At 33.3% G+C, this 11,607-nt stretch overlaps 1 long non-coding RNA gene across 1 annotated transcript in view; it reads right to left on the bottom strand.

Moving 5' to 3' along the window:
- Nucleotides 1-1,456: 1,456 nt before the first annotated feature.
- The window catches only part of LOC122204097, a 45,742-nt gene continuing 35,591 nt past the window's right edge, over nucleotides 1,457-11,607 (bottom strand). Inside the window, exons 4-5 of the long non-coding RNA XR_006195490.1 lie at nucleotides 3,918-3,983; nucleotides 1,457-1,532 (exon numbers count right to left, since the gene is read on the bottom strand). This is a non-coding gene — a long non-coding RNA (uncharacterized LOC122204097). The remainder of the gene's footprint in view (nucleotides 1,533-3,917; nucleotides 3,984-11,607) is intronic.

Here is an 11,607-nt window from a genome sequence, read left to right as displayed (position 1 = left end):
TTTTTTAAATATTTATTTATTTATTTAAAGAGACAGAGGAAAAAGAGAGAGAGAATATGTGAGAGAATGGGGGAGGGGCAGAGAGAGAGGAGAGAGAGAATTCGAAGTAGACTCTGCACTGTCAGTGAAGAGGTGGATGTGGGACTCAAACTCATGAAAGGTGAGATCATGAGCTGAAGTCAAGAGCTAGATGCTTAACTAACAGAGCCACCTAGGTGTCACTCTCTTCTTTTTCATAAGTTGGCTGGGGTTTGTTTCTGTATCATTTATTTCTGCTTTTATCTGAATTATTTCCCTTCTTTTGCTGACTTTAGGCCTCATTTGTTGTTCTATTTCTTTCTCCTTTTAGTGTAAGTTTAAGTGGTGTGTTTGAGATTGTTTTTTCTCCTTGAGGTAGACTTGTACTGCTATATACTTCCCTCTTAGGACTACTTTTGCTGCATCCAAAGGTTTTAGACCTTCTTGTTTTCATTTTCATTTATTTCCATGTATTTTTTTAAATTTCTTCTTTAACTTCCTGATTGACCCATTTATTTTTTAGTAAGATTTTCTTTAACTTCTATGTATTTGTGGTCTTTCCAATTTTTTTCTTGTGGTTGATTTCAACTTTCATAGTATTGTGCTCAGAAAATATACATGATATGATCTCAATCTTTTTGTACTTGTTGAGGCCTTTAAGTCATTATTTTGTAAGACTGAGTTGCTGGCCAAAACATGATGTGATGGTACTAAAGTTATTTGTCCCCAAAACCAAGAAATGGGGTTGGTTGCTGTTTTAAGAGAATTGAGGGCTCAAAATGGAGGTCTTGATTAGGGAATGTCTGTGCTTCCCAGACTATGAATGACCCTCAGTCTTACCCCATTCCTTCTTTGTGTATGAGCGCAGTAAACAACACACTGTCATACTGTGTTGTAGAGAGAAGATAGACAACTGACATCTACAGAGTGGTCATTCTACCTAACTTATTATGAAGAACACATTTTTCAGTAAAATACTTTAGATGAGCATTTTTTATAGATTTGAATATTTTCATCTGTTGGGTCTATACTGAAATGTGGATCATATGCCTTCCTCTGATATATTTCTTCCAATCCACAATCTTCTCCTTTGCATCTAGCCAGCCCTTTAGCCACTGACGAAAAAAAAGTAAGTTAGGTGTATTGTATATTGCATCTTCTACTTCATATCCACTCTTCCTCAGTGGACTATCCTGCAGAGACATTTATAAATTGGTTTGAATGCTTTCCTGTTTATTGAGATATAATTTACATATAGCGTTGTGTAAGTTTGATCAAATAAAAAATAGCATGCATCCTGGATACCATAGGTAAAAGATAATATCAGTATGGGCCTATTTTGGAAAATTCTGTGCATGTCAGTTTTGATTGATGAAAGATTATTATTGTCTTAATATATGTTTTTTTTTGTTAGCCTCTCTCAGAACCATCCTCTTGTTTTCTCTACCTTGCTCTATTATGCTGGAGGTGACAGCTACAGGATCCCCTTCTTGGACTATATAACACTTTGTCTTCTTGGATTTGGTCATTGGAAGAGATAGGGAGGAAATCAGAGGAGAGTGAAAAGAGGTCAGGAATTTTATAATCCCCTTTGTTTACCTACCCCAATACAATTCTGGCAGTTACTGCATTCCACTAGAGTTACCTCTCCTGTTTGGAAGTCTTTTCCATAGCACCACCTTTCAACTGGGTTCTTGTAACTATTGTCTTTTCCTTGCCATTCAAAGGCCCCACTATTGCATCTCTCTGCTCCTTGTTAGTTTCCTTGTCCCTGATCACACCTTTGCAAATATTTGCTAAATTAAATTATCTTTGCCACCCCATTAAATCTGCTGCATCAGTTTTTTTTAGCATGCATTGTTTTATGCTAATATATTGACTAATATATTGGCTCTGCCAACATTTGTCACTGAGCATCTAGTTTGTGAATAGAAGTCACCCCAGAAGATGTCTATCACATTGTAACCTTTGATTAGAAGAATTAGCATTGGAAAAACATGTGATATGTCAAATATTTGCAATGTACTTCAAATATTTCTTTAATAATGTTTTTAATACTATTATAATTTAGTGACTACTATATTAACAAGAGTGACAAATCATTAGTATAGTATAGTCAAGTCCATATCACTTGTCATTCTTAATTATAATGTGATGTTTTCCCTTCAGTTGTAAGAACAAGTCTCCCTTATATAAACATAGTGCACATATGGCAATGCTAATAAATGAGCAATCACAGCATACTAAAGCATTAGGAATGCATTTACTTGCTCGCAAACATGTGTTCTGTATAATGACATTGGCATATTCTATAAATTTAGTAGAAGTCCTGCCAAATTTTAAGCAATATGGAAGAGTAGCATAATTATGATAAAAAGAATGTTAAGGATGGTCACAGTAGTATCTAAGAATACTAGTATTGGTACTAAAAAGTAGGAGAATTAGATGGGGGAGGGGACAGAGGAGTGAAAGGATAAAAAACCATAGCTAACATTTACAAAGACTAACAAAGTTCCTGACAATGTGCAAAGCGCCCTAGATTTCTAATCTCATTTAATAATCACAACAAAGCTAAGATGTAGGCACAGTTGTTACACTCATAACATGAAGATACTGAGGATCAGGGGAAAATAGGAGAAAACCGAGATGAAAAACCTTAAGGACAGTGGGGATAGACTACTTGTTATCTAGCCTTTAATGTTGGAGCCACAGTCTTGTGCTTATCACAAATAGAGTTGTAATTGACCTGTCATTTCATCTGTTTCAAATTCAAATATTCTACTGTATGTCGTCTTCTATATTTTTAACTACTTTTGCTAATTTACCAACTAGATTGCAATAAGGTCTACCACCTATTGACCCTAACAAATTTTCACCGTCCAGTCACCTCATTTATGCATTATTTACTTGCTCAGCTGGGTTATATTGTACAGTTTATAGTTCATAATTACAATTACTCCCATGCATATATCCTCAATTCATTTTTATATAGATAAACTATGCTTCTTTTTAAATAAGGATTCTGGATTTAATTTTGGATCCTAGGTATCTTGAAATTTATTTTTTGCAATAAATTCAATGTGTAGTGAAGTGAATCCAGGTAGATGGCTCTGAACTATAGCTCAGATTGGGAAAATTTATGGAATAATATCAATTCCATTACCAAAGCATGGAAAAAAATCAGAAAAAATGGGGTAAATAGGAGAATGCTTGAGATTCTACACTTTGGATAAGCTTCCAGGTAATGATGGTGCTGATCTGAAGACCACAGTGTGAATAGGAAGGGACTGTTGAATGTTCTGGGGCAGGAGGGTGGGGGTTGTCTTTAAAAGAAGGAAAAGATAGGTTGGTAGTTGGGGAAAGTGGCAAGCTGGAGGGAAGGTTTTTGTTGTTGTTATTAAGATGAAAAACACATCAGCAAACTGGTACTTTGGTGGGAAGGAATTAATGGTGAGAGAAAAGTGGAAGATTCAAAAGGAAGAGAATAGTAAAGGAATCACAGGTGGCTTAGGGCCTAAAACCTAGAAGAAATACAGAACATAAATGTAAAGACTGGCCCTGGACTTTAAAAAGGGCCAACATCTCCTCTTCTGAGACTCTTCTGAAGGTTGGAATAAGTATCCAACTATGTTTTTGCTGACTTCTTTTCTGGCAGGTTTTCAAGGAACTATCCTTTAAATTTCATTTTCCCCTCCTCCTCCTTTTTCAGTGCCTCTCCTCTGTTCAGTGCCTCCTAAATCTGTTCTAAATCTGTCCCCTGGTCCTGTGTGGGTTGGGTTGGGTTGGGTTGGGTTTGCTTTGCTTTGTTTTTTTTTTTTTTTTTTTTTTCAAACCACCTTTGGATTTCATTCTTGCATTTTTTTCTCTGTTTCAACTCTTGCCAAAGAACTAATCCTTACCTCTTGCATTACTTGAAGCAAAGTGTGCTTCCTTCAAAAAGACCAATCTCTCCTTTGTTTATTCACCTGGCAAAAATAAAGAAAAGATAGCTAAACTACTAAACTATGCACTAAATACAGATTGTCTCTCAATGTCTCCTTACTCCAAAACTGTACCTAAGATCTCAGTGTTAATCCCATCACTTGGATCTCAACGCCTTTTACCTACCCAAGATATCATTCTTAAAATTGTGTACTGCTTCTCACACATGATCCATCTTTAAATAATCTTTTGAGTTATAATTACATGTGGTAGAATGTATTTATTGTAATTGTACAGCTTGGTAAGTTTTGGCAAAGGTATATTCTTTGGAACCATCACCACAGGGAAGAACTAGAATCATTCTATCATCCCAAAAATGTTTCCCCATAGTCCTCTAGTAAATTCCCCCAATTCTGGTCCTAGACTAATCCCTGATGTGCTTTCTGTTACCATGGATTACTTTTGCTTGCTCTTGAATTTCCAAAAACAAGTGGAAACATACAGTATGCATTCTGTTTATGCATGATTTCATTCCTTTCAGTTATGTTTTTGAGTTGTATCTGTGTTTTATTTATCTATAGTTTATGTCGTTTCAGTGACATAATGAATTGCATTATATGGCTGTTTCACAATTTAATTACCCATTTATGCGTTGACAGACACTTGGGTTGTTTACTATTAGCTATTGAGAATGAAGTTTCTATGGGCATTCTTATACACATCTCCCTGTTGTTACATGTTTTTATGTTTCTTAGATAGATACTAAGGAAAGGGTATTTAGGGTTGTATAGTAAGTGCATTTGTGACTTTATAAGAAACTCCAAATTGTATTCTAAGTTGGATGTGACATTTTGCATTCCTACTAGCGATGTGTGAAGATTCCAGTTGCTTTACAACCATGCTAAAACTTGTCATTGTCAGGCTTTTCAAATTTTAGTCAATCTAGTTGATGTATAGTGCTATTTCATTGTAGTTTCAACTTGCATTTTTCTGCTGTTGATATTATCTTTTTATGTGCTCATTGGTCAAATGCATATCTTCTTTCATGAAGTTCTCTTCAAATATTTGGCTCACTTTTAAGAATTGTCTTCTTTCTATTGAGTTATAAGACTTCTTTATATATTTAATATGAGGACTTTTATATATGTTTTTCTTCCATTGTCTTGCCTGCCCTTTCATTGTCTAAATGGTGTCATTTGAAGAGCACTTTTAGTTTTAATGAAATTCAACTTATGGTTTTTTTTTTCGTTTATACATTATTTTTTGTCCTAAGAAATTTTCACCTGCCCCAAAAATGCAAAGACTTTTTCTCTCTAGAAGTTTCCCTTTAAGGGGTGCCTGGGTGTTTCAGTTAAGCATCCAACTTCGGCTCAGGTCATGATACATGGTTCATTTGTTCATCATGATCTCACAGTTTGTGAGCCAAAGTCCCGCGTCGGGCTCCGTGCTGACAACTCAGAGCCTGGAGCCTGTTTCAGATTCTGTGTCTCCCTCTCTCTTTGCCCTTCTCTCTCTCTCTCTCTCTCTCTCTCTCTCTCTCTCTCTCTGTCTCTCTCTGTCTCTCTCCAAGATAAATAACCATTAAAAAATTAAAGTTTCCTTTTAAAGTACTTATGGATTTATCCTTTATTTATGATTTGTTTTTAAGTCTATTATTCAGTTAGAGTTATTTTTGTATATGGTGTAAGATGAGTTAATGTTAACTTTTATATGAATATTCAGTTCATCCAGCATTATTTCTTGAAAAAAACAATTTCCCTCATTGCATGATGTTAGTGTTTTTTCAAAATTAATTAAAAACTTGTGTAACTCTTTCTCTGTTCTTTGTTCTATTCTATTGATCTATATCCCTATCCTAATGCAGCTACCACATTCACTTGATTAATGTAACTTCACAATATGTCTTCCTATCAGGTAGTAGAAATCTTCCAACATTATTCTTTGTCCTAAAAATTGTTTTGGAAGGGGCACCTGAGTGGCCCAGTAAGTTAAGCATCTGACTTCTGCTCAGGTCATGATCTCGCGGTAGATAACTTTGAGCCCTGCATTGGGCTCTGTGTTGACAGCTCAGAGCCTCCCTCTTTCTCTACCCTGGTCTCTCTCTCTCTCTCTCTCTCTCTCTCTCTTTCTCAAAAATAAACGTTATTTTTTTTAATTTGTTTTGGAAGTTGAAGTGGTTTGCACAAGGCACCATATTAATTTCTACAAAAATACCCCCAGGTAATTTGAATGAATCTTGTTAAATTCATAGAACAGTTTTGTTACAAATAACATCTTAATACAGAAATTTCTATTCCATAAAATTGTTATATTTGTCCATTTATTTTTCTTCCTTCCTTTCTTCTTTTTCTCTTTCTTTCTTTCTTTCTTTCTTTCCCTCCCTCCCTCTCTCCCTTTCTTTCTTTTCTTTTCTTTTCTTTCTTTCTTTCTTTCTTTCTTTCTTTCTTTCTTTCTTTCTTTCTTTCAATAGCTCTTAATGGCATTTTGTCTTTTTCCCCTCATCTCCCTACCCCTCTCCCCTCCTCCAGCAATGACCAGTTTGTTCTCTGTATTTATGGGTCTGTTTCTACTTTTTGTTTGTTTAGCTTGTGTTTGTGACAGCATTTTTAGTAGTCTTGAACGTGTTTTATTAAATTGAACTCCAGTATTTAATATTTGTCAAGATATTGTATATGGCACTCTAAATATTTATTTTAAATTATTTGTTGTTAGTTTAAAGAAATATAATTGAACAATTTTGGGTGTTGATCTTACATAATATGAACTAGGTGAATGTATTTACAATGTCTAGTATCTGAGGATTTCTATGCATATTTTATGTCATCTGTGAATAATGAAAGTTTTATTTTCTCCTTGCAAATATTTTAGTCCTTAATTATTTTCTTGCTTTATTTTTCTGGCTATGTGCTCCAGTATAATAGGGAAGGAAGATAGGGAGAACAGACGTTCTTGGCTTGTTACTGCTCTGAGGGATAACATATGTTCTTGCTTTCAGCATTGCATATAATGAAGTCTATAGATATTTCATATATGCCCTTTATCAGGTCAAGGAAGTTCCCTTTTATTTTAAGTTTGCTGCAAAAATTTTATGTTCTATGTTTGTTTTGTTCTGTTTTTAAATGATGCATGGGTGACAGATTTCTTCAAATGTCTTATCCATGTATTTAGATGATACATATTTTCTTTTGTTTTGAATAGAAAGTGAATTATATCAGTTGGTTTTTGAATGTTAAGCCAACCTGTGTGATTTTAATAAGTACTCTTTGTTATGGTGTATTAACATTCTTGTGTATCATTCAGTTTAATTTCCTGTTATTTTATTAAGAACTGTAATGTCTACCTTAATTGGGGTTGTCATTGTTTTTACATTCTCCCAGAGAGCAATCTGTTAAACATATCCAGGATACTACTGATTTTAACTGTATTACAAAAATTGCCAAATATGTACACACATGTATATCTGTACGTTGATACGTTTATACATAGAATTTTTAATTCTTATGCTTCTAACCCTGCTGTGTCCTTTCATTTAAAACATATTTCTTTTTGATAACTATAACTGAACATTTTGTTTTATACTGTCTTATACTTTTGGCCTTTTATATGGGAGTTTTGAACACATACATTAATATGATTAGTGATAAGTTTTGATTAAGTAATCCTCTTGCTCTTTTTTCTAACTGGCCCATATATTCTTTTTTTCACTTTATCTCATTTTCTGAGTTATTTAGCATTATGTACTTTTTAGTATTCCATGTTAGGCTTCCATTTCTTTTGACAAATTGTACTGAATGATTGCTTAGTAAATTATTCACATATTTAAGTAGTCAAATATACTTTCTTATAATTTGGCCGATGACCCTCAAAATTGTAAAAATTTCTCTCATTTTTGTTGTTTCACATTTCATATTTCCTATTTTGTATGCTTGTGTTATCTCTTATTTTCATAAACTTTTGTTTGTTTTCCTTTCCTTTAAATATCAGCTTAGGTGAATTTGACAAGCTATATCAACTTTGCTGTTATCCTCATTATTCTTTTCTTCTGTTACTCTTCTTGTTACTGTTATTTTATTTTTCTAAGTTCTTATTTGACTTGATAATGCGAGTTAATTCATTATGTTCAAGAGAAACTCACAACCATGAACACTTCTATTACTAAAAATAACACCAGAAATGCACATGAAACTTTAGAAAATCTTTTTATTCCAGGAATAAGAAAGAAATATTTTAAATATCCCCTGGGAACCTACTAGTGCTTATTTCATTTAACAAGTAAGAGCATTACTTCTAAAGAGAAGTAACAGGCACAACAAATATATGACTACTAAAATGAGTGAGCATGCATTGTCACTAACTTCAATTTCCATTTCTACAAAATGATGATGATACCAGTCTCGATTTATTGTGATAAGGATAGAATGATAATCCTAGTAGTGTCATCGTCGTCGTCGTCGTCGTCATCATTGTCATCTTCACAACAATTTTATATCGCATACAATACCCTGGACAGTCTAAGATTCTTACAGTGCATATGCTTGATTCCAGTAAATATTACTTTCTTTCTTACAGTTTAAAGATTTCACAAATTTAACAGCCATGCTATACGATTTAATTGGAAAACAGTTATTGGCAGTTTTATTTATTTTTTGTTTGTTTTCATACTTTCAGCTGAGAATTCTGTCAATTTAAGGCTTTCCCAAAACATGAATAAACATCTAATTCATCTAATTCAAAGAGGACTACTAATTTACTTAACTATCCCGGAGAAGATAAAGTTGGAATGAGAACATACATCCTCTGTTTCTCAGCAGGGTATCCTTGTTTTTCCTTGTCATTATGCTTAATTAGAGCTTTAAATATATGTTTCTTGAAAAAATTATATTTCTGTCAACTGCTGTCATTCAGTTCCCAATTCCATGTCACTCTGAAGTAATAGAGTACCTGACAATCTTCTGACAGAATCCCAGCTGTCAGACAGCTATGCTGATTGCTACTGCTTCCCTTCAACCTAATTAATGATTTATTAGTTTCATCAAACCAAAGATAATCTTTTCTGTTTCAGTCAACTTTAGCCCTGAGGTGCCCAATATAATGCTATAATTTTTCTCTGAGCTCATCCATTTTTTCTTCCACATGCGTGAAACACAATATCTTTGTTGTTTTTCTATGAAGGCAAAGTTCATTTTAAATACCAAGAATCTTTAAGGGCTTGAAATAATTTATATCACATAGTATATACATGATGGCATTGTACACATAAAAAAGAATTGTCATTTTTTAAATAAAACAGAATAAACAAAAGTGAGCTAACTATAATTTCAGTAATGAGCCTCTACCTTAACTTTCAGATACATAATTGTTAAGATCAGAAATAGAAAGAAATGTACTATTAACAAAACTGAGACACACAGAACCACTAACTCACAATTTTATGTTTCACTGTACATCGACATATGCATATGCAGGCATGATATCTGTATTTACTTTTTGTTGTTGTTACTTCTGTGACAATGGTTCTTGGTTTGTTAATTTGTCTCTATCCTACATAAGATAATCAAGCCAAATTAGAAAGTATTTACTGATTTTTATTAGAATTGTTGAGGCTCTTTTGGGGGAAAAGAGAGAGAGGGATAGGTAGCTCTAACAATCTTTGTAAAAGTTAGACTTGCACTTGGGATTATACCAAAAAGATAAAAATGTTTCTGTTTAACCTTATTTCTTCTTAGTATTGCCATAAGGATATAATGGCCCTAAAATTTTTAAATAGAAGAAAAATCTCATTTGTAGAGAATTGCTCATACTGTAGTTATCTGTAATTCCCTTATAAGAGGTTCCAAAGCTTAATGATTTTGAAGGAAATGTGAACTATATTAAATTTAGCAATATAGAACACATTTACTTTAGAAAAGTTGGTCTATGGATGAAAGAAAAGTTTCTATCACAACTTCTCTATCCATAACACCTAGAAACACACACTAATATACACGTACAGAGGACACACACACACACACACACACACAATTTGCAAACCCTAAATCCCAGAAATTGTTAGACATTCTCTCCTGAGTTGTTTTTTTCCAAATAATTTCAGTGGGAGAGATTGCACTTAACTCACATTTGTACATAGGAGGAAAAGAAGGCAGAAGAAGAGAAGGAACAAGAGAAGAAAGAGGAGGAGGAGGAGGAAGGGAAAGCATCTAAGTACCACTTCTGGGTCAGTATTTGAAAGAATGGTATATGTACTGGGAGACTTTTACCACATTTGTTGGTAATAATTTAGTAAGGTACACACTTAGTCTATTCTCTTCTAAACATTACAAAATAGAGGGTGCTGGCGATTTCCAATTCTGAAATAATATCTGTCCGAATTGCACTTCTTTCATAAACAAGTTAAATCTAGGTTCCAAACAGCCTTTCTGTCGTCTTCAGAAGATATCTACATTTATAAATTGTGTTTTTAACTTGAAGGAAATAGGGTAAAGCTTAGTTATACTTAATCACCAATAACATTGTGGGAATAAACACAATTTACACCTACAATACTTAACTAATGAAAGAAGTGGCTTCACCCAACGGTCAAAAATACAGTAAACCAGCAAACCAGAGCTAATCACTAGTAGAAAAGTCAGCTACATGCAATCAGCATTCTATGTATTATTTAAGAAGGTGATAGCTTTATCTGTATGCTGGGATGATAGTGATTATAATTCTATAATACCATGAAAATGAGTGAGAATCTGCAAAAACCTCTTGGGAAAATTCATGAAAATTATATGTCTGTATGTGTATATATATATATATACATACATATATATATATATATATATATGTGTGTGTGTGTGTGTGTGTGTGTATGTATCTGTATATATGTATATATGCATATGTATGTATATATGTATACACATACATATACACACACACATATATATGTATATATATATATTTACACATTTAAATATCTTAAGAGTTTGATGATATACTTTCAAGAGTTTGATGATATACTTTCTTCTAAGTAAAATGCTTAAAATATAAACTGGAGAAACCTATTGAATAATTTATTATGACACATGCGGTTACTTACTTCTAGGTGACCAGATCAGATTTGAGTCCACATAGTAACAACAAAAAATCATTAACCCCAATGACTGTTTGTGGCCCATGTGAAATGAGTTTGTATCTTGCCCTAGACTGAAAAATCTACTCTGATAATTGGCATCAAAAATAAACCTCATGTGAAAGGCTAACATATGTGTATTCCTTTACATCTTAACCTATATTACTGCCACATATCTGGAGAATGACTACTGAATAAGAATGACATAGAGTGTTCCTAAATGACACCTAAATATGTAAAGACTTTTCCTAGTTTTCTTCTTTCTCCAAGTTTTCTTCCTTCTCCAAGGTGTCTAAAGTAAAATCTTTCCATTCACCATGAGCCAAAATTTGCTAACAGCAGAGGATATGTTATCACATGTATAAAGTATAGTGCATATCTTGAAATATAATATGGGAAACTGTTATGTTTATTTTTTAACATCAGTGTGGTTAAGACAATCCTATGTATTAAATCAAATGCATATTAATAGAGGAAAATATAATTAAGTGAGCACGTTGCCTTGCCTAAAAGTCAAGAAGTTATTAAATCTTGGCAACAACATCTGTAGTAAG

The sequence above is a fragment of the Panthera leo genome, chromosome D3, assembly GCF_018350215.1.
Source record: "Panthera leo isolate Ple1 chromosome D3, P.leo_Ple1_pat1.1, whole genome shotgun sequence".
NCBI classification, from domain to species: Eukaryota; Metazoa; Chordata; class Mammalia; order Carnivora; family Felidae; genus Panthera; species Panthera leo.
The sequence above is the reverse complement of the archived record's forward strand: the minus strand, read 5'-3'. Positions and strand labels throughout refer to the sequence as shown.